Source organism: Nesoenas mayeri (genome assembly GCF_963082525.1).
Source record: "Nesoenas mayeri genome assembly, chromosome: 2".
Lineage (NCBI taxonomy): Eukaryota > Metazoa > Chordata > Aves > Columbiformes > Columbidae > Nesoenas > Nesoenas mayeri.
Genome location: NC_137543.1, coordinates 91,438,372 through 91,459,306, shown reverse-complemented (window position 1 = coordinate 91,459,306; position 20,935 = coordinate 91,438,372).

Genomic DNA, 20,935 nt, shown 5'->3' with positions numbered 1-20,935 from the left:
TGGCAGGATAGAGGGCACTGGTGTCCCCTTGGGAGGTCACTGTCCATTCCCACCGGGGTCACCCGTCTGGTACAGAAAACAAATGGGAGAAGAAAAACGCTTGGGTTGCTGATACAATTGAGGGGCCTGAAGATTTGTGGCTTTACACTATTACCTTTAAAGTTTTTTGGTGGCGCTAAGGTCATTTCCTAGGGCAGTGAAGTCTCAAGGAGGCTGGGCAGAAGTTCCCTTGCTCCATCTCCTCCCCAGCTCTGCTGGAAAACAGACCATGCACTGCATGACTTTTCCAGTTCTTTGAAACATCCTAATGTATAGGATAATGATGGTAGCTGAAAAGACATGGAACGGCCATCCTCATTTATCAGTGCAGGCATCTGGTGTTTGGGGGGCTCGGAAAGGAAGGGAGCTGTCTGGTCAGATATGATATGAGCTCCTGTGTGGTGTATCTGGGCTGTGGCTGGGATCCCAAGCTGGTCGCTGCAGAAAATGGAGTGCAGAGAAGGCCTGGAGTTGCTCTAAGTAATGGATGTTTGTGATCCTACACATATAGAGAGAAAACTAGCTTATTTCACCAGTCTGAGTGTGGAAGGATCAAAGGTGGAAATACTGGGATTGATTGTGGTGCATGGCAAAAGTGATACAGCAAGATAAAGAAGCACAGCAACCGCATGGGAACAGCAGTGTGGTCACTCAGAGACACTGCAAAAGGCATGTGGGACAGTGGCCATCATTTGCTCTTTGTAGCACACATCTTACTTGGTTAGTTCTTCTGTTGCAAGAATAATTTTACCTTCTACGAGCATTTTTCATGACACTCCTTTTCCACAGAGGCCTTTCACAATGTTTCTCCATATTAAACGTGACAGGTTTTTAAGCGTAAGGTTGTCACAGAAAAACAATTTTGATTTTTTTTTCTGGCTCTTGCACATTTAAAAATACCTTGTCCACGGCATCGCTCCCAAATAATTTTTTTAGTTGTTAAAATATGATGCCTCTGGGTTTATAGCATGTGCTTCTTCATATCTTTGTTACCAAGTGGTATTTTGCCCCAGCATGTCACGGTCCTCTCAGGACCTAGTTTTGATTCTGCATTTGTGAGGAAAGAGACAGGCAGGGTTCCCAGCTCCCTGTTGTAAAATGCTGGTGCTTGAGAGAGGGAAATACTAATTCTGTTGTAGAAAGCAATGTGACATGCCATCTGCACAATGTGGGGCAGTTATGGTCATTCTGTTCAAAAAAGATTGATTCACGCTGGAACAGGTGCAAAGAAAGGCAGCGGGAGGATTAGGGCATTGGAGAGCTGAGGTTATAAAAGTAGACTAAAAGAGCTTGGCTTATTTAGTCCAGCACCACGAAGGCTGAGAGAGGGATATGATCGCTCTCTATAAATACATCCTGGAGGCTAATGCTAAGGAGGAATAGGGGCTATTTGAGTTAAAGGACAATGCTGACACAAAAGGGTGTCACGTGAGGGTGGTGAGGCACCAGAACAAGTTGTCCAGAAAAGCTGTGGGTGCCCCATCCCCGGAAGTGTTCAAGGCCAGGTAGAATGGGGCTTTGAGCAACCTGGTCTAGTGGAAGCTGTCCCTGCCCATGGCAGTGGGGTTGGAAGTACATAATGTTTAAGGTCCCTTCCAACCCAAACCAATCTGTGATTCTATGAAAAGCAGATGGGAATCATAAAGCATGCAGAAACTGAGGTGGGAAATTAGGCAGATGTCAGGCATTGCAAAGCAGGTGACTACTGGCAGGTTGAAGGCAGGGTGAGCGCAGGGGCCTTGGGCAGCTTGCGGGGAGGCTGCATTGCTGTGGCTACCTGTGCACACAGGCTGGGCACAGCAGCCATGGGCTCGCAGGATGCCAGCAGGAGACATCTGCCTGAGCCTGTTCTGTGGAGTGATGGGGAGGTGGCACAGCAGATCTGCAGCTCCCTGGACCCTGAGGGCACTGGCAGCCCCCATGTCCCTGCCCAGGACTCCCCCAGGACCCCACATCAGCCCTCGAGGCCATCAGCCCCTGCCCCAGCAATGCCACAGCAGGGCCAGTCTCCAGTTCCCCACAGCCCTGCCCTGCCATGGTCCCACCCGCAGGCCTGTCCCCATCCCCAGGGAGATGCTCGGTGCCCAGGGCTGGCACTGGGCCTGCAGGGGATGTGAGACAGACCCCCACCAGCCACCTTAGCCACACTGCCAGGGGTTAGCAGCGTGGGGCTGTGCTGGTCTCCATGTAGGGCTTTCACCAGCCCATCATTACAACAGCCATAGTGGTCTCGGTTTGACTGACTGGAGAGGGAAGAAGCACCATGAGTGAACGTGTGCTGGCACTTGCTTTGTTTTGTGGTGGGGTGAGGATAGGTTTCCCTGTGATGGCTTAGACGGAAGATTTTGGGATATGGAAGGAGATGGCTGCCCTGGCCACAGGGCAGGGGCCTGGGAGTGCAGCTTTCTCCCCAGGGCTGGTGCTGCAGCAGCATGGGGTGTCCCCAGGAGGACATTGACATTTTGTTCCCAGCACAGAGCATAGTTGGCTGCTGGACTTAGCCCATGTCTGAGAAACTCTCTCTGGGCATGTCTGTCACTTGAAATCACTCGCATCACATTGTGCTTCAAATCTGTGACTTGGGCTTCAGATCTTACTGCCTAAAAATGTTGGCAACGTGAGCAGACAAGTGAGCTGGTCTCAGTGATGGGACCTGAGTGGCTCCTGGCTTGCCAGTCCAGTTTCCGTGCCATATGCTCACTGAGAGACTTCACTTTTGGATCAGCAAGATGCAAAGGAGCTGCCAGTGAAGCTGTGCCTCCTGATGAAGTGCTCTCGGCCAGGCCAGGAGCTCTGACTTTCTTCTCCCTTGGAAGCTGCTGCTGCCTGCTCTCGGGATGCTCTTCTGGTACAGTGCTCCAAGCACACCCCACCTTCATCAGCCTGGCCACCCACCTGAGGACCAGTTGATAGAAAGCAATGGAGACCATACGCAGTTGGCAGGGTCAGCTTTTATTGCTCATTGCAAAACAAATAAAATCATGGTCACAAGTATCCCAGATCATGTGTTCCAGGGCTTTACCCCCTCCCTTTTTGATGTTAATTGCTGGAGGCTGAGGGCAGCCCATGGAATGAATATTTCACTCTGGACTTCCATTCAGCTGTTATTCAGGATGTTTGCCAGAAATGTAATTCTTTCTTCTGTCTCCAGGATAATAGCTGGGCAGGATGGTGGATACCTCATTGAAGACCAGACATTACAACATTTTTATTCCTGGCATAGGATGGCATGTGGCTGCACTGCCTGTGGGTAGGTACTTGGCTAACAGTGCTTCTTTCAGGAGAGACTTTTTTTTTCTAAATTAAATACTTTTTTTTTTTTTTTTTTTGCTTTACCCAGTGAGTTCTGCTGGTTGGGACATCTTATATCAGACAGGGACCCATCAATGCATGTGTTAGATACCTGCTGCCCTCTAATGGTTGTCTGTCCCTGTGAGCCTTGGGACAGCACAGGTTTTGCGCAGTGAAAAAAATCTGCTTAGCTTGGAGCTTTTTGCGGCGTTTTCGTAGCATGGGACAAATTTCTGGAGAGAGAGCGTGGAGAGATCTCTTCATGGTATAATGTGCCTCTTTCTCCAAACTTCTTTTGCTCCTTGCTTCTGCCACATGCCCTCCTGCTTTGATTCCTGTTAGGGAAGTATTAATACTTGCCTTTCCTAATGGCTTTAGATGCAGTTTAGAGGGTGGACAAAGAAGAAAAACAACAGCACAGGCTTTGAACTCCATCAGCTTTCAGCAGACCACAGGAGACCTGCAGAACATGGTCAGAGAGACACTGCTCTGGACTTGCCAGACATTTGGAGGGAGCTCAGACAGCTGTATTTGTGAAACACTGTACTGTGGTAAGGGAGACACAGAGTGTCAGCTTTTACTAGCTCACTACCAGACCTGTAATAATGTCTGGTCTGTTCTGAGAAAGCTATCAGTGCCCTGCCTGCCTTGTTGACTTAGAGGGATTGCATTTCTTACCAAGCGGGGACCATACAGTTCTCTCGTGAATAACTTGCTGCTGCTTATCTGCGGGCAAGGTACAGAGTGTTGCTGCCTCAAGAGCATTTCCTGAACCAGCACGGGCTCCCTGCAAAGCTCGCTGTGTGTCGTGAAGTTCTTCTGATTTTCTCCCCAAAATCAAGACCTTTAAGACTGTCTGGAGGTACACTGCTGTATTGGAGGAGCACAAGGGAGGCAGTAAGGTATCTGCAAGGAATTTTGCAGATGAGTTAATGATCAGTGAAGTATGAAGAATGGTACCGACACAGCCTGCATCTCTTTGCCAAGGAATCTAGCATCCTACTGAGGACTGGAGGCCGTAAGCAACAGGGGAAAATGAAAGATGAATTGCAGTTAAGCAGACAAACAAGCGCGCTGAGACCTCTTGGAGGAAAATACCAGGGGCTGGAGCCTAACTTCATTCACAGCTTTCTCCCTCTTTTAACTTAACTACTTTTGCTAATTTTGATAACAATCTCAATGAGAACCCAGGATCATGACTGCTGTTTCATCACAGTTAGCCAGCCTCAGTGAAAGTTTAATGAAAACAGCAAGGCTGCAATCTTTGATGTTCCTTCTTTTATCTGGCATGGAAAGAAGAGATTTAGTGCTCTATTTATGAAATGTATTTTCAGCCTGGGTTTGTACATTTTGGAAGGTGTGGGGTGAAAGCCTGGCTTTATTCGAATCAGTAGAAGTTTTGCTACAATTTGCATGGACCAGAGTTTCATCCTTTTTTATGTAGTTTTGCAGCCACACTGAAGAACTATTAGGATGCTTGGGCCAGAAAAAGAAATCTTGAATCTCAACACCGCTGCAAACAGTTGGGGCAAAAATGCTGGGAAAGTCCCAAGGAAACTGAACTGGCATAGAAGTCATCTGTTTAGCTGGCTGTTTTAGATGCCCTTTTGTGTGTGTGTGTGTGGAGTGTGTTCTCCATATTCTCTCTTGCTGCCTGAACCAAGAATGATGTGGTACAGCCCCACCTGATCTGCAGAGAGCTGCAATTCTGACTCGCAGCCATCTGCAATGCCTTTACTGGCAGGGGAATGCTGGGTAGCTTTTTAAGATCAGATAATAGGCGGGTGCAAGACAACCAGAAGTCTGAACATACTTAGTAAGCAATGTTCCTGGCTAATGTAGGCAGCAGTTGGTTTAATAGCAACCTGCATTCAGTAGCCAAGGCGCTATGTGATGTGCTTGGATCAGGTTTGGGCATGCAATAAGTTAAAAAACTGCTCTGTTAGATGGGTTGCTTTTTCTAAGCTGCCATTATAGGTCAGTGCAACACACTGAACATGGAGCCACGTGTGAAAAGGATTTCTAGGTCACATCTCTGTGGCTGTGAATTTGCACCCCTGGCATTTTCAGGTGGTCTCACTATATCTAGTAGTACTCATCAGTTTCTAAATTCCCCGGTCTATGTCTGTGAAGCAAAAAGCATGTGCAGCTGTTCATTTCATTTGACAAATCCTACACCTCATATTCCAGAATAACAGCCAACATAGTTAAAATCTCTCTTTTGGGTAGAACAGTGAAACCAATAAGTTGCAGTGCAGTTTTCACTCCAGAAGCTGCACTGGTTTTAAAAATGGTGACATCTGTGCAGTTTCTTCCACTGAAACACTGGCATGCAAGGTGCCAGACAAGCTAACCCGAACATCCACGCACTTCTGCAACATTGTAAAGCGGCTATATGATTTAAAACTCATTTAGTTCAATATTGTACCACCAAGCATAACACCTTGTGTAGGGAAACTTTTCATGGGTACCACCAAGGGCTGTGTTGGATTGTTAGAACAGGCAACTCTTAAGGTAGGGCTTTGAGCTAAGAATAAATCACTCGGTCCAAGTGTCCACATAAGGTTGTGCTATGCTCCGTAGCTTATCTGGTAACAGTGACTTCAGAGGAACTACATTGAAGAAAATTTGGTCTCAGGCTCTGATCTCAGAACCTTGTGTAGGCCCCAGAAGCGTGTAAAGCAAACACTGGTGCTTTTTTTTTGATGCAACGCTGTCCCTTCTTTCCACAGAATGTGCTTCGGAAGAATGAGGATCCAGTCAAGTACAGACTAATCCTGGACCCAAACGTGATGGCTGAAGAGTTGCTGGACCAGATCCTACAGGCCTCATACAAAACAAAACAAACAAGACAAACCCAACAGTACTGCTGACACAGGTTGCATTTTTGCCTAAGGGTGACTTATCAGCTTTGACACTTGGTGAATGAAAAGTGAAGTTGTTGGAGTGACTTTCCTATTTTCTTCAAATAAACACACCAACACTCCCATCAAAAGCAACGTGCCAAACAGAACCAGTTTGGCTCCTCTCTTCGGTAGGACCCACCAGAGAGAATTCTGTCAAATCTTGCCAAGATGCTACTGGCTGTAATAAGCTGGACATAAACAGGGCCAAAGGGACAGCCCACAGGCCTTCCCTTGCCCCTTACCAGTGGAAAAGGGATGGGTGAGATTTCCCTGCTGTTGTTCAGCTGTTGGTTAACAGAAGAAGCTGTTTTCTATTTGGGCTCACACTGGTTGAGCAGCCCTGTCTGCAGCTGTATTGTGTTACATGCTGTTATGCAACCCCATCCTCTCTTGCAAACAATGACAGGAGCAACCTAAATCTTGAAACATAAAGACTATAATTAAAGAGGGGAAAGTGCTTATTTGGCATTTGGATACCCACGGCCAATTCAGATGAGCTGAACTAGCAAATCGCTTGGCACAGACTTAATGAGGATAACATTTGCACTGGACTAAATAGCGGTTGTTTTACCCCAGTGTCGGCCAAGCCAGAGTAGCGTAACCCGACTAATGCTGCCATGACTTGGGCAGCTCTCTTTCTCCTTGACAGTGAGATTTATGCCACAAACAGGAGGAGCCTTGAAGTCAAAGGCTCTGCCTCAGGTTTCAAAACCGTTAGCGCTGCAGGGGAGCTCTGGTCCAGGATGATGCTTCAGGTCTGTTTCTTGTAATCGGATGTTCACAAGTCTACAAATCTAACAGCATCTGCTGAGACTAAAGGCTACGTTTACCTGCTGGGCTTACCCTCTTCACACTGGTCGGGGTGTTTATGAATCTGTTCAGCCTGCTGCTGCAGCTGGCTGTGAAAAGTGGAAGCCCCAACGAGGAACTCTGAATTTAAAGAAGGTGTGTGTCTGTGCAAAGCCTCTGAAAGCTTTGGAAAGTGTTTCTGAACCCTCTACTCGATCCCTCCCACCTCTTAAAGAAAAAAGAACCACAGTTTTTAAGATCTGATATTTCTTTCGGATTTTTCTTGCTGGAGGTCTTCCTTGGGGAACCCAGATTAGTAGCTTATGCAGGCATTAATGGAACAGCAGCTGTTTAATTTTAAACAAAGAGGGATTTCCATCCAACTGATTGCTAGATATTTTAGTTAAATAAGAATTAATTAAGAATAAAAGCCTTGCTTCCCATTTGGCTTGCAACTTCTACTCTGGTGAACATCTACATGGGACTCAGCTGAGTTTTCTGACTTGTGTCACAGTCATCAGGACTTCAGAAGTTCTAAGTAAGCTGAAAAAAAAGGTGAATGTTTTTATGTTGCTGCCTCGAGGACTATGAAACTATACACCTGCTGGATCTTCAGCTGACCCTAGGGATATCAAGCAGGCGGAGGAAAGAGCCTAAATTTAAAATGTAAAATATGGGGAAGATGAATCAGCAGATTTTTTATCCCAATGGCTCCACCCACCTGTTTTAATTAAATTATGCATCTTTCCCTTTTTCTTGTCGTAATCACTGTCTGCACGTAGTTAGAATTATTTTACAGATCACTGAATGCCAGAAATGATGCAAGTTACACTGTCCCAGTATCAGTGACACCCACATCTTGCTAATTAATGTTGGATATGAAGATAATTACCCATGACTGCAGGCAAGTAGGTCAACAATTTAGCTTATGGGGAGTTCTGCAAAATACTGATGACAGAACACTGCAGGATCTGTACCGTTGGTTGCACAGTGAACACTTTCTTGTCCCACTGCTGTCTAAACTGTGCATTATCCCTTCCCACAGCCATCCCATCACAGCCAAAAGCTTATCTATCTGAAGAGTCAGGCAGCTCTTCAAATGGGAAGACGTTGCATGATGTTGAATAACAGTTCTGTTTCTCCATATGCATACATCTTTCACAGTTAATCTCTCATTCCTTTGCCTCAGTCTCTGAGAAGAAAAGTTCAAGCATCTTAGCCTTGAAAACAGCTCTGCATTGCCCAGAGAGTTAGCTAAGTTTGAGATACAACAGGTTATTCCACAGAGGCATCATTAAAGCCGGGGGCTGTGTTTACCAGCGGGGTGCAATATCACATTTTACTGACGCCGTATCGGTCAGACACAAGACACTGCCCCCGCAGCAAGCCCGTTTTTCAGCCCAGGTGTACCTATAACCCAGCTTTCTCTCACAGCCCCACAGCCAGAAACATTTCTTAACCTCTCCCAGCTTTCAGACCACTCATTTTTGTGTACATCTTGGAATGAGAACTTCAGTGGCTCTAGGCCAACCTAACTCTGCTTCTACATAGCTTTGCTTTCCTTTGCTGTAGGCTTTGGATGGGAACCACAATGATTGTGCATGCTAATGAGCCCTTAATTGCACCTGCCTCCTCCCCTTTGCTTAGCTGAGCTCACAGCATGTGGCTCATCGTGTGCCTGAATGTATAGCAGGTGACCAGTCTTACATGCTGACAGAGATGAGCTTATTTTCAGCTGGGGTAATTTCCAAGCTATAAGGCGCAAATGAGCCCAAGCAGGAGGCTTGCCTGTGGAGGCAGCGGGGGGATTTGCAAAATGGACCTAATGGGTTTAATTCAGCACTCCTTTGCCTTTAGGGCTGTCTCAAGTTGCTCACCTGCTTTTAGTCAAGTGATGAAGCAGCAGCTGGTGCAACCCACCATTTTCATTGCCTTTATATTTGATCCTCCAGCAATCAGGAGAGTTTGAACTTTGGTTTATTAGAAGCTCTTTTTTTCTTTTTAGGAATAATGGTAGATGAGGTGGCTGGAAACGTTGTTCCTAGTGCAGGCTCCTTCCGTCTTCCTTAGGGAGAGACAAACTGACCTGCTATTCTCTCCTATCTACAGGAGCTTCTCTGACTCTGAAGGTACTGTAGCCAGGCAATTTTTAAAGATGTGTGTTGTTTATTTTAAATTCTCTAAATTATTTTAAATTTTCTAAATATGGCCATAAGTTCATAGACAATTGTCCTTTTTATTGTTTTTTCTTTTTAATTTTTTAAAAAAATGCTACTCTGGGAATACTTAGACCTAGGCTGCTGCTCAGTATCAGAACTTGGCTCTCTGTGATACTGCAGGGAGCACAAGGAGCAACAGCTGTTTACAGAGCACAGAAAAAAGGCTCCTTGGCAGCCGCTGGTGTCACCCCTGCAAAGATCCTGGGAAAACTGTTTCTATGGATCACAGTGCCTTGTCAGATGGAGAAACAGTTGGATATTTGGTATTTCTTCAGAAGTCATGTATTTACAAAGCGAGATGCTGACATCAAACACTTGGTAACTTAAGAAGGTGCGATTGTATGTAATGCTGGTGTATTTTTCTTTTTCCTCCACATCTTTCCACGCTCTAGATTACTAGTCTGTCTTCTGCTTTAACTCTGTACTTCCAAAAGCTACTTGAAACAGGTCATTCTCTTTTTCAGCTTTCAGGCACTCCAGTCAGGTTCAAAGAGTTAATATTTTCTACATATGCTAGATACAAAGGCTCTCTTCTGGCTCAAGTGCTGCTTTGCTGAAGTCTGTCCTTTCTTTTCTCTCTGTTTTTTTGGAATAAAATTTATGGTTGCTTCTCCACAGAGTATGAAAGTTTCTTTTTATTATTATTTTAAGTAAAAAATATAACTGCTGTGGTGTCCCACTTCCCGGATGACATTGGCAACTTCGTGTGGCTACTGACATTTCAAGAGAACTGTCTTGTACAGGCAGTCTGTGTTTGGCTAAATTTAGCAAGCCATGGATCAAGTGGCAAGTATGTTCCACCCTGAAAACTATTTTAGGGAGGAACTCAGTATAGGCACCAAGAGGTTAAAAAGTTGTGTGGGGAAGAAGGAGGGGAAAAAAAAAAGACAAGAAACAAAATATTTTGCAAGAATCGTTGCTATGTTCAGAGCTTCAGCTCTTGAACACTGAGACTCTGAATCACGTTCACTGGGGAAACAGCTGCAGCTGTTTAAGATGCTACTGCTCCTCAGCTGTTTGTTACCTTCCCTTTGCAGGCTGGGGTCTGAGCACAAACTTCTCTTGGCAGCTTAAGCTTAAAGTACTTCCTTCTAACCTGAAGCAAATAAGACCCAGGCATGTACCCCTTTCCCCCAGCGTCACTAGGCAGCGCAGTAGTCCCTGCAAGAGGGATGAGGATGGATGTTGTAAGCAGCCCCAGCAAGTTTCCATAATGTATTTGGAAGGGCTGCATTTCTATGCACTGTGTGCCTGAGAGTTCTGACTGCACTCTGCTGTCCCAGATCATGAAATATGTTTCTACATATTCAGTTGTGACTGGGTTGGTTAAAATTGTTTTGGAAAATTGACTTGGTTAAATCACAGAGAAACTGTGGTGTGGACATGCTGGTCTGTAATTAATTGATGAACGCCAACCAGATAAAAACCAGTTGTCAGCTCACCTAAGTGCATTCATATGGGTTTGTGTGTGTTTAACCACACAGTTCAAACTCTGTTTTGATTCAGCTCCTTCTAGACTCTGTTAATTTCCTCCTGTGAAAGTGTGCATTAGCAAAAGAGAGGGGTAATGCTGTCCCAGAGCAGAGGTGTACCACTGCATGCCCATCCTCTCCCTAGTGCCAGGGCTGGCCTGTGATGGAAGATGCGAACCACAGGCTGCCTCCCTGGGAGCCCTGCCAGAGCCTGACTTGAGGCAAAGTATCTCAGGGACTGACTGTGATGGATAAGAGCCGCACCTGGGCTGGTTACACAGCACACCTGGTGCTGGCTGCCCTGGCAGCGATTGAGAAAGACATTGGTGTTTGCTGGCGTAGCCCCCTGACAGCGTGCCCGTGACTCACCTGGGCTTCTTCAGCCACAAATAGGCCTGTGAGCTTGCATGACTTCAAGGTCTTGCATTGCCCCAGCCCGTGCGGGTGGGCAGCTGGCACAGCCCCTCTTCTTCCCAAGCTGGAAGAGGGAGGTGGATGAAACTGGGCTGGGGGCAGCTGAAGTCGTAGGTTGCTCACTTGCTCTTGGGGCAACTACTTGCTTTGAGGATCAAGAGGTATGTTAGAAACAGGAAAGGGACAGCTATTTTCCAGTGGGGATGCTGGGCTGGGAATGTGGAAGCGTAGGAGATTCCCAGCTGTGCTGCTGCCCTCAGCTTCCCCTAGGAACAAAGCAGGGCTAATAACTGTCATGAAGTTCAAGCTCTGGAATATTGAACATTACTTAAGGGAGTATTTATGGGACTATCACTTGTCTGTGTTTTTATTAGCAACACTGGCACTCATTAAAATGGAAATAATCTGGAGATCTGGGCTGTTCATAGTGTAGCTTGCTTCCTTACTCTTTTACTGAGCTCAAGACAATTGACAAAATAGTTCAGTCTTTTGCGTCAGCTGTTATTGCACTGTGAGAATAAGCATGATCAAGATTTTTTTTTAAAAGTTTTTGTATCATAGTTGCAGGAAAAAAAAGTGTTCTCTTTTTTGTTAGGGTGCACTAAATATGTCCTTATTATTAAATCTTAACACAGAGGTTTTGAGACACCTGAAAGGCATTCTGGTAATGAGGAAACTAATGCAGTAAGTGCTTTTGGTGCCCAAGTGTTTAGGAAAGATGCTTTTGTGAGAACTGTTCAGTTCTCTCCTTTTTCACAAAGGTCACAAGAACGCTCAGTACTCAGCCCTAAAAATCTCTTTGTCTCTGCAAAAGCAGACAAGGCCATGTTTAGCTCTCTTGGTATTCCTAAAGCTGAGGGTGGGAGGAAGGAATCCTACCCCAGATGTGAAAGCATGCAATTTCCCCCTGCCTACCCTCCCAGGAGAAGATCAAGTATTTCTGAAGTCCCAAGAAATTCCCCTGAAAAAGAGCAGAAACCCAGTTTAATTATGATGCTTTTGCAAGCAGCCTTAAAATCTCAATGAAAGAAGACAGAATTAAACCTCTTGTAAACATTAAAGTGTGACAAGGTTGACTGTATTTGGGGCAACACAGATTGGAGTACAGTTTGCAGATCATACTTATCCTCCCCCATTTTCACTTCCGTGAAAGGGAGCAGAAGGGGTTACTTCAGACCCTGCTTGCAGGATGCTGCAGCGTTGAAGAGCAGAAAGTGGTACTTCAAGGCTGCTTGGAAAGAGAAGGAATTTAATTCCTGCCTTAATCAGCGAAAGAGGCTCTTTCCTATTGATTTCAGTGAGGGCTAGTGCAGATGTTAATATACTGAGGTGAAGTTGCAAATAGACTAAGTGTTGCTGGTGGTAGAGAGAGAACCTATGCCCCCCTGTCCCCGGCCTTTATGGTAGGAATAGGAAACTGATAAGGTCCTGAATGAAACTTGAAAGGTGAAAATGTTGGAGCCCCTGCCCCAAATGCACAGTCAGGACACATGGCAGGGTCTTCAGCTGGCTATTGGCTTTCCAGATATGAAAAGAATTGAGAAGAGCAGGGAAAAATGATGGTGCTTTTTAAATGATGGATGAGGCCTGTCCTAATGCCTAACTGCTGCTGAATGCACCATCCAGCTCTCCCCTCTGCTCTTCCTCCCTGATTCTGAAGTGAGCTACTTGGGGAGGCACAAACAAACTCAGAATCCTTCACCCTCCCAACACTGATTTTTATCTCTTTTTTTCAGTAGGATCAGCTTGCTGTGGGATGGCAGGGATGGTTGGGCTGGCCTGAGGGAGAAGCACAGCTGCAGATAGGGGTTGTGAGGAGGCAAGAGGCAGTGACCTGAGGGTGATTCTCTGGAAGAACATCTGCTGAATCTTGTGTTGGCAGCTGAAGCTGCTAATGAACTGGCTGTGGATTTGCTTGCAGAGGATGGGCAGCTGTATTAATGCTTGGTATTGGCAAGTTTGATAGTGCACCAGCCTGTTACTGGAGGTGGCTTGGGAGCAGGTACTTGCTGTGCTCAGCTGTCTCCTCTGCAGGGCAGTAACCTCTGGCAGAGAAGGGGTTGGTGGCCAACAACTGGCAGTGCCCTTGAGTTCTGCAGCAGGCATAGCCAGAGCTGCTGTCGAGGTTTGAAAAGGCTTTTAAACAGAGTATGGACTTCAAAAGGGGAGATGAGAATTTTAGCAAATACACTGCTTTGTGTTGTTTGTTCTCTGCTGTGTTCATGGCGGGTGGGGAGTTGTAGAGAGGAAAAAAGGAAATTGTGCATTCTTTGTAAGGGATGGAGAGAACACCTTATTTAGCCACCAAATCTGCTTGCAACACAAACTTGCCGCTCCCCACATTTTTGGCTGGCTGCTGAGGTCAGAAGGGATAACAGTAGCACTGTGCTGGGGTGTTTGCTTTAGTTGTGAGGAGGGAGCTCTGCCTCATTAACAGAGGCTGAAATAATCTCTTACTATGGACACAAATTATGTTTAAGTCATTAACACTTGAGTGATAAATATCTCCTCACCTAGCAAAGTCCTAGGAAAGTGGTTTAGATAAAAATCAATCAAGAGTATTGCTTAACTGGAAACTTCCTATTTTCATGGCACTTGCACTGTGTTGGTGTATGACACCAGACATTCTCCAAGAAACAAGGGCACAGTAGGACAATTCATAAAGCTTGTGACCTAGTCCTTTTTGCCTTTTTTGGAGGGCACTTCAAAGCAGGCAGTAGGCTACTCTTACCCTGCTGGTGGTGGCACACGTAGCAGCTTGGGCATCTCAGCCCTATCTATGTTTCATGGTGACCTTTCCTGTATCAGCAGGCCAGGTGTTAATTTTTTTGTGGGAGAGGAGGGGCTAGTAGGTCCTTGGGAAAGCTGGTAATTGGCTTGGTTTCAAGAAAATTGGTCAGCTCTTCCACCTGTCTGTGACCTGTAATGTTCAGGGAAGATCAGGTGTGTAGTGCTCATGTGATGAGAAGAACTGGCGGTCTGTATTTAGTTAGAAATTTGGCTACTGCTGTCCGACAACACATAGCTTGCAAAGCCTCGTTTGCTGGTAGTGTATGCAATTGTGGTAAAGAAGGGCCAAGTTTCAGAGAGGAAAAAAAGTGGCCATGAGAACTTTAAAATCATTTAAAAAAAAGACACAGACACATCTTTGCTATGACTCCTCTGGGCTGTTATATGGAAAAAGCAGGCTGAGCAGTTGTGGACCTCCTTGCTCAAAGGAGCAGCACTTGTTTGTGAACTTGCTGAAGCCCTGAAAGCAGAATCAGTGTGGGTAAGTGGTTCCCATGTTGAGCCTTTGACCACTGATTTCCCTCCAGCCACTGCCAGATGCAGCTTAGGGAAAGCTAGCAGGTCATGGCTGGCTAGTTTCTCCCCACCTGCTGTTTCCACTGCTGATAAACAAGCTTGAGAAGTAAAAATCCAGCAAATACTTTCTCACTGTCATCTTCCTCCTGCTGAATATCAGTAATTACGGGATGATGGGGCATTGCATTGGAGTGAATGTTGCAAATGGGGGATGTCTCTGAGAAAAGCTAGTGTCTGTATTATCAAGGTGTGAATGGAGATAATTTTAGGGTGTTTGGAGAATGTTTTTCCCACTTTGAACTTTATTCCAAATTCACAGAGAGTCAAAGCACTGCTGTGAACTGCAGCAGCTTGTTCAGTCACCTTCCTTGAGTGAACAAGCCCTGCTCCCATGGGGCCCTGCTGGGACACAAAAGCACCAGCAGCTGAGTTCTGGCAAACCTCGCAGCATCGCCACCTCCTCCCTGGAGAGTAGGGACCAGCAGTGAAGCATGTGTCCCTTCAGCTCAGCAAATCTTGGTGCAAGCTGCTGAAGGTCTCTGTGCCATTCTACTGTTTGGGAGCTCGAGCGCTGGGCAGAGGACCACTGCTGTCCCTGACCACCGTCGCTGTTTGCTCAGGGAGCAGGAGTTGGGGAGATAACATGTCCCGTGTGATAAGGCGCTTTTGTTGTTTGCCTGCTCGGTCAGAGCTAGGTAGGTGTTCTGCATTGCTGTGCATTAAGGGTGTAGGTTGTTTAAAAGAAATTATAAAAGGGACTTTGAATGGGCTGGGTCCAGGTGTCAGAGGGTTAAAACAGAACAGTTCCGGCAGGGCAGTCACTGGAGGCAGAAAGTGGTGTAACACCACCTTACACTGAGTAAACATCTCCATCTTAGCTAGCCAGCCCTTTATCAATGATGTGAGAGAGATATACTCACGCGATCATAAAGCCATCCTCTGTTTAAGAAGCTTTAATTATTATTATTTTTTTAAAGCAAAGTTTTTGCGATGATGTATCACCATCCTCAAGGCAGGAAAAATGAATACTGGAGGAAGGTAGGAAAAAAAAAGACTGGTGGCAGGGCTCAGCAGTTTAACAGTGCCATCTCCTGGATGGCTGTCGGACACGGGGATGTCCCAGCTTTGCACTGACGTGTCCCACAATTATTAGTTACCAGCAGCAGCTGTGAAGTCCCACACACGGACTTCTCACCAAGCACTGGACAGCGTGGGGCTGCAAAGGAAAAATCAGCTGCAGCTCATACCTAGTCAGCATCACAGCCAGGAACAGGCTTTAGTGTGCAAAGGCTGGCCCAGGCAGGATTTTTCCACTTCATGCAAAAACCACAAGTCTTGAATATTTTTCTTCTTCATGGGATGAAAAGAAGTCCCGATCTTGCCTCCTCTCCTGAGGTGGTAGGCTCAGAAAATAAAACTATTTGTTTCATATGAGGGCAGGACAGATCCTTTTTCATAAGGTCAGATCTATTGTCTAAATGCTGATATTTAAATTTCATTAAATGTCAGTTAAAGGCAACAGTTAGAAAGGTATTTTGAAACGAAAACCCCCTTCCTATAGCACTGGTGTAAAGCTTACTCCTCAGGAACAGGCTGGGATTTCCTGGTGTGAGGAGGCATCCATTGCCCCATCCTCCAGCCCCCTGATCTCCCCGTTAACACCAGTTAGCACAGGACAAGTGCTGTTGCACAAGGCAGCATGGAGGTCACCAGGCAGCCCTGCTGGGGCTGTGCCGGGTGCTGCTGACAGCAACTCCTGAGCCAGGATGATGTGAGGGTGGCACAGCTGGGCAGCTTCTGGAGATGGGGCACCACTGGGGAGGAAGGACTTACCTGGAGCTGAGGGGCTGGAGCTTGGAGTCCTGTAAAAAAGACTGTCCCCTAGGGAGGCCGTCAGAACAGGGTCTTAGCTTTGGAGGAAACTTTGGTGTCCCCAATGGACTGGGTTCACAGCCTCATTTTTCCTGCTGCACTTCAGTTTCCATGAAGCTGAGCAGGATTCAGGAGTGCCTTGCATGGGGCTGGCAGTCCCACAGCAGTTTAGGCAGCTCTTGACCTCCTGCTTTGTTTCCCCTCTCCTGGCTACGGCACTCCTATGATCCCTGCAGAACCAGTTCAAGAAATTAAACCAGCAGAAAGCACAAGGCAGAGGTGAGTGGCTTTTGCTGGTTCAATTTCGCCAACAGGTGTGCAGCAGAGCAGGGTGAACCCGGTGTGGGTGCAAGGAAGGGGCTGAGAGCATGCAGCTGAGGTGGCATGGGCATCAGCACAGCTCCAGTGGCCTCTGTGCTCGGCTCTGCCCTGGGTGCTGTGTCTGTAATGACCACAGGGCAGCTGGGGCAGCCTTCAGTAGCAGGGACTAATTGGAGATGCTCAGAACCTTATAGGCAACATTTTCCCTCTTTAAGGAAACAATTTATCTTTGCAGAGGTTCCAGTAACAGCATGAGTGTGATGTTTGTTGTTGTTGGTTTTTTTTCCCCTCTTCTTTTCTCCCTAGATGGTGCAAAATATACTCAGTGCAGCAGACCAGATTTCTAATCTTCCCTCTGTTGTACCACTTTGGCAAGTTCTTTGGATTTATTTCTGTATTTCATGGTGTTCCACATCCACCTCACTTTGATCTCATCCTACGGTGTTTCCTGTGGGTGTAGTTACTACTGAGGAAGCAGGAGCAGCAGGAACGTCTTGAAATGGTTGTGATGGAAAAACCTGGTAGCGTGGTGGTGCCTCCGGAGCAGTACTTGAGTCTGTGGTGAGGCTAGGCAGAAGCCTCAGCAACACTTCTGCTGTGAGGAATGCTGCATCCTGGGACCTCGACCTAGTCCTGAAGGGTTTGTGTCATGAGGACTTTCTTCCAAGTAGCTCATAGTGAGTCTTCTGCCTACCAGTCCTCTCTGCTGTGTGACCAACCCAGCCTATGTCTGGAAGGCTCCTTTATTTAATCCATTCTTTCACTACCACCCTTTCCAGACAAACTACTTTGCTTGGTCTGGTTACATCCCATGATGTCAGGCAGAATATCTTCAGACTTTAATATTTGTCTGTGAGCTCTGTTTTGCCTGTGTTTGAGGCTTGATCCCCAGTGCAAGGTAAAGACCAGGACCTCTCAGTCCTGATGACCATATCTGTTGTTTGAGGGTCTGCACAGAGAGATTGTGATTTCAGTCAAGCCAAAATAGAAAAAATTCACGGAATCATTGTCACAGGTGGACTAGGATATTTTTTTTTCCTTCCCCCACAGAGTACTCTGGTGTGGTTGAACTTGAAGATACCTAAACATCTGTTTGAATCTAAGTTTCTTATCTTCACTGCACTTCAGGGTTTGTGTCCACATTGCTCTTTTTTGCTGGCCAGTGGGAGAGATTTGCTGTTGTAGACACTACTATATGAGAGATCTGTGGGAGCAAGCAACAGTGATTTGGAGGTGGAAAAAGAAAATCCCACAGTGTTGTTTGCCTGCCACCCTCTGCAATTGCAGTACCAAAGCTCATCATAGCAGTGCCTCTAGGCCTGTTTGTTTATTTGTACTCATCATCTGCAAGGTACTAATGTATCTTTGAACTCTCATGTCTCTTGTTGTGTGCTTACCCTTGGAGATGTTGGTGAAAGAATTAGGAATGGAGAAGTATTGTGTGTTCCTGATCTGGATCTGCAGTTCCCTAACATCCAGGGAGACCTTGAATTTGATGCTACTTTCCTGTTTCTTAGGGAATAAACCAAGCTATGAATAATAAATACAAGCTCTGGGGCAAAACTGTTTTCCATTCATAAAATTCAGCAGTAAAGACAGAGTAGTAATTTCTCAGCCTGCTGCAAAGCAGTAGGAGCTCCACATTGGGACTAGAAAGCTACTGACAGCTTCTTCAGTTTTTGCAGTGCCATCATTAATAAATCAGTTCAGCTTTGATTTTTATCTGGATACCACAAACATGTCTCCAACTAAGTGATGTGGATTAGTGTAGTTTCCAATCTGAGCAGTCTGAACTTAAACAAAAAAAAAAGGCAAAACAAATCCCCTTCCTTCTACTGGCTTCTCTCTTGGCTTTCAGAATGGAAAATAGCTGGGGCATAACTTGAATAAATCAAGTAGAAAGAAGAGGTTCAAGTTATCGCACTTTGATCTGGGCTGGATTGAAACCTGTTGTGCAGACACTGAAGTTTTTGCTTCAGTGAGGATGGGGTGAGAAATCAAATCATACCAATAATTTTCTGTGGTCCTGATCCTGTATTTGTCTGTCGGCACCTGGGGGGTCCTGTGGGAGCCCAAGCAGAGAACCGCTGGGAGAAAGGCAGGGAGGAGGGTATAAATCGCTGTCAGCACAGTGGTGCAAACGTTGAGGAGGATCTTTGATTTAGGTGCTCTAGTAAAGAGCATCTCCAGCATTCAGTGGGGAAATCTGATTATAACTCTCTCTCCTTCTGCCCTGGAGCAGCCCGTTGTTTTCCAAACCACTGTTTGTCGGTAGTAGAAGGAGGTGAAGTTTTGCAAGGGGCAAGAGAGCATCCTGGATCAAAGTATTTAGCTTCTCAAGCTAAATCTGCATTAAACTGTGGAGAAGCAAATCAGAAACAGTAAAGAATAATCTGTGCATTTTAACACTCTGCTAACTCCAGCTGTAAAACTTACCATAGGAAAGCTAATAAAATGGGAGCCACACAAGCAAAGAGAGGGCACGGGATTGTTGGCAAACATTTATTTTGGCTCTGGTGGAGCCACTCTCCTGATCAAAGCAGTTGGAGTTTGAACCTCTTTTAAGTCGTTCCCTGCTTGGTCTGAGAGTGCCCTGCTCTTGCATTGATGGCATTGGTATCCTCTGTGCAGCTGAGTGGAAAAAGGAAAGTATCTGTAAGGAGAAGGAAAATATGTGTGAGGCTGCTTTACTGCAGTGTGAGACAACAGTAGCTTATTTTAGCTTTGCCAGCCACTGCCTGGTTTAGGAAAACAACCTAAGGCTTTTGTATAACTAGATAGTACAGGCATTATCACAGGCCCAACAGGGAGTGCTTTACCATCTTGCAGGCTCATGCCTGGCAGACTGGGTAGCTCTGCAACCCTTATCAACAAAGTACCCTGCTGGCAGAAATCCCTCTGAGCCTCAGGCTGGGCCCTTTGGGAGCCTCTTCTCTGTCTGATCTCTTTGTTCAGGATTCTTCCCCTCTCTCCAAACTAGAGACGCTTCTGGGACAGCAAGGGATTCATTAGCGGTACTGGGATCAAGGCAGATGAGCCCTGTTTTTGTTGCTTGACCATGCACAATGGTGTCTGATTAGCAACAGGAATTCAAGGGAGAAACAGGCATTTCTTAGGCTGAAGGCGCAGAGCCCTTTTTAATTTAGATGGAAACTGGAGCCTTGAACTGCTAAGTTCTGAATGATTTTTAGATGAGGAAGCTCCATGGCTATGTGGTATGGCAAATATACCTTTCTCTTGCTACAGAGGAACCTACCATCTAAACCTTGGAGTGTGGGTTTAACATCTAGCCTTGATTCCTCAGCTTAATTCCAAGAAAAAAAATGGCAAGCATTTTTTTTGTGATAGAAGCCAGATGTTGTACAGCTAATGCTGGGAGCAAAGTTCTGTAATGTCTCCATGTGAGCTGGGCAGTGAGGGTCAGTGATGGGACATCTTGAGGACTGGAAGTCTGATGCTTTAGAGGTTAAACTCACACTTTTGGGGCAGGTGAAACCTCTTGCAGAAGCTTTTGCTACAGGTGCTCTAGGGCAGCCCCCATACCATGTGGAGGCAAAGGCTGGCTTGTTTGCTGTGGTGGGCCTGGGCACCTGTCCAGGCATGTCTCAAGCTGTAAGGAGCCTTGTGAATTTGGCTAAGAGGATCTTGGCTATTATGGGGTTGATTTCAAGTAGAAGTGCGTAAACTAGCACTGGCTTTGTTTTTCTTCTGGTGAGTCTTTCGTCAGATAACAGACCAAGAAGCTTGGTGGCAGGAATTTGGGTTTTAGTCATGCTTTTGTTGTGTGGTTGTAGTGGAACAGAGCTGAGCAAGTGGACTCTTGTGCGAGTGCTGCTGCTGAAAGCACTTTTGTTAGCTTCTCCTCAAGGTCTGGTTCCTCTTACATTTTATGGGAATTGTTGGGAGAGAGGCGAATCTAAAGAGCTACTGGCATGAGGAGAAAGAACGGAGCTTGTGTCTGTGTTACGATACTCTGTTATTAACTGTGAAGATCTGAAACACAGAAACAGTGGTGACTTGGATGAACTGCTTCCAAAACAGCATCAGCACTTCAGAGTTGAATCCTGATCTTGTGAGGGCTGGCCAAAATGGGGGCTCTCCCATTTTGTGGTGCTTGCTGGTTTATGTTCAGCAGTACTAAGCCTCCTTAATGTGAGTCAGGCCTCAAGGACTAGTTTGCCTTTGCTGGGATGGCAGATGAGAATTTTGCTGCATGGGAGGTAAGCAAGGGACTATCCCTTGCTGCTAGCTGTTGGCTGCTTGTGGTGTTGGTCATCTGTGCAGCAGGGATGCTCTGGCTGCTCAG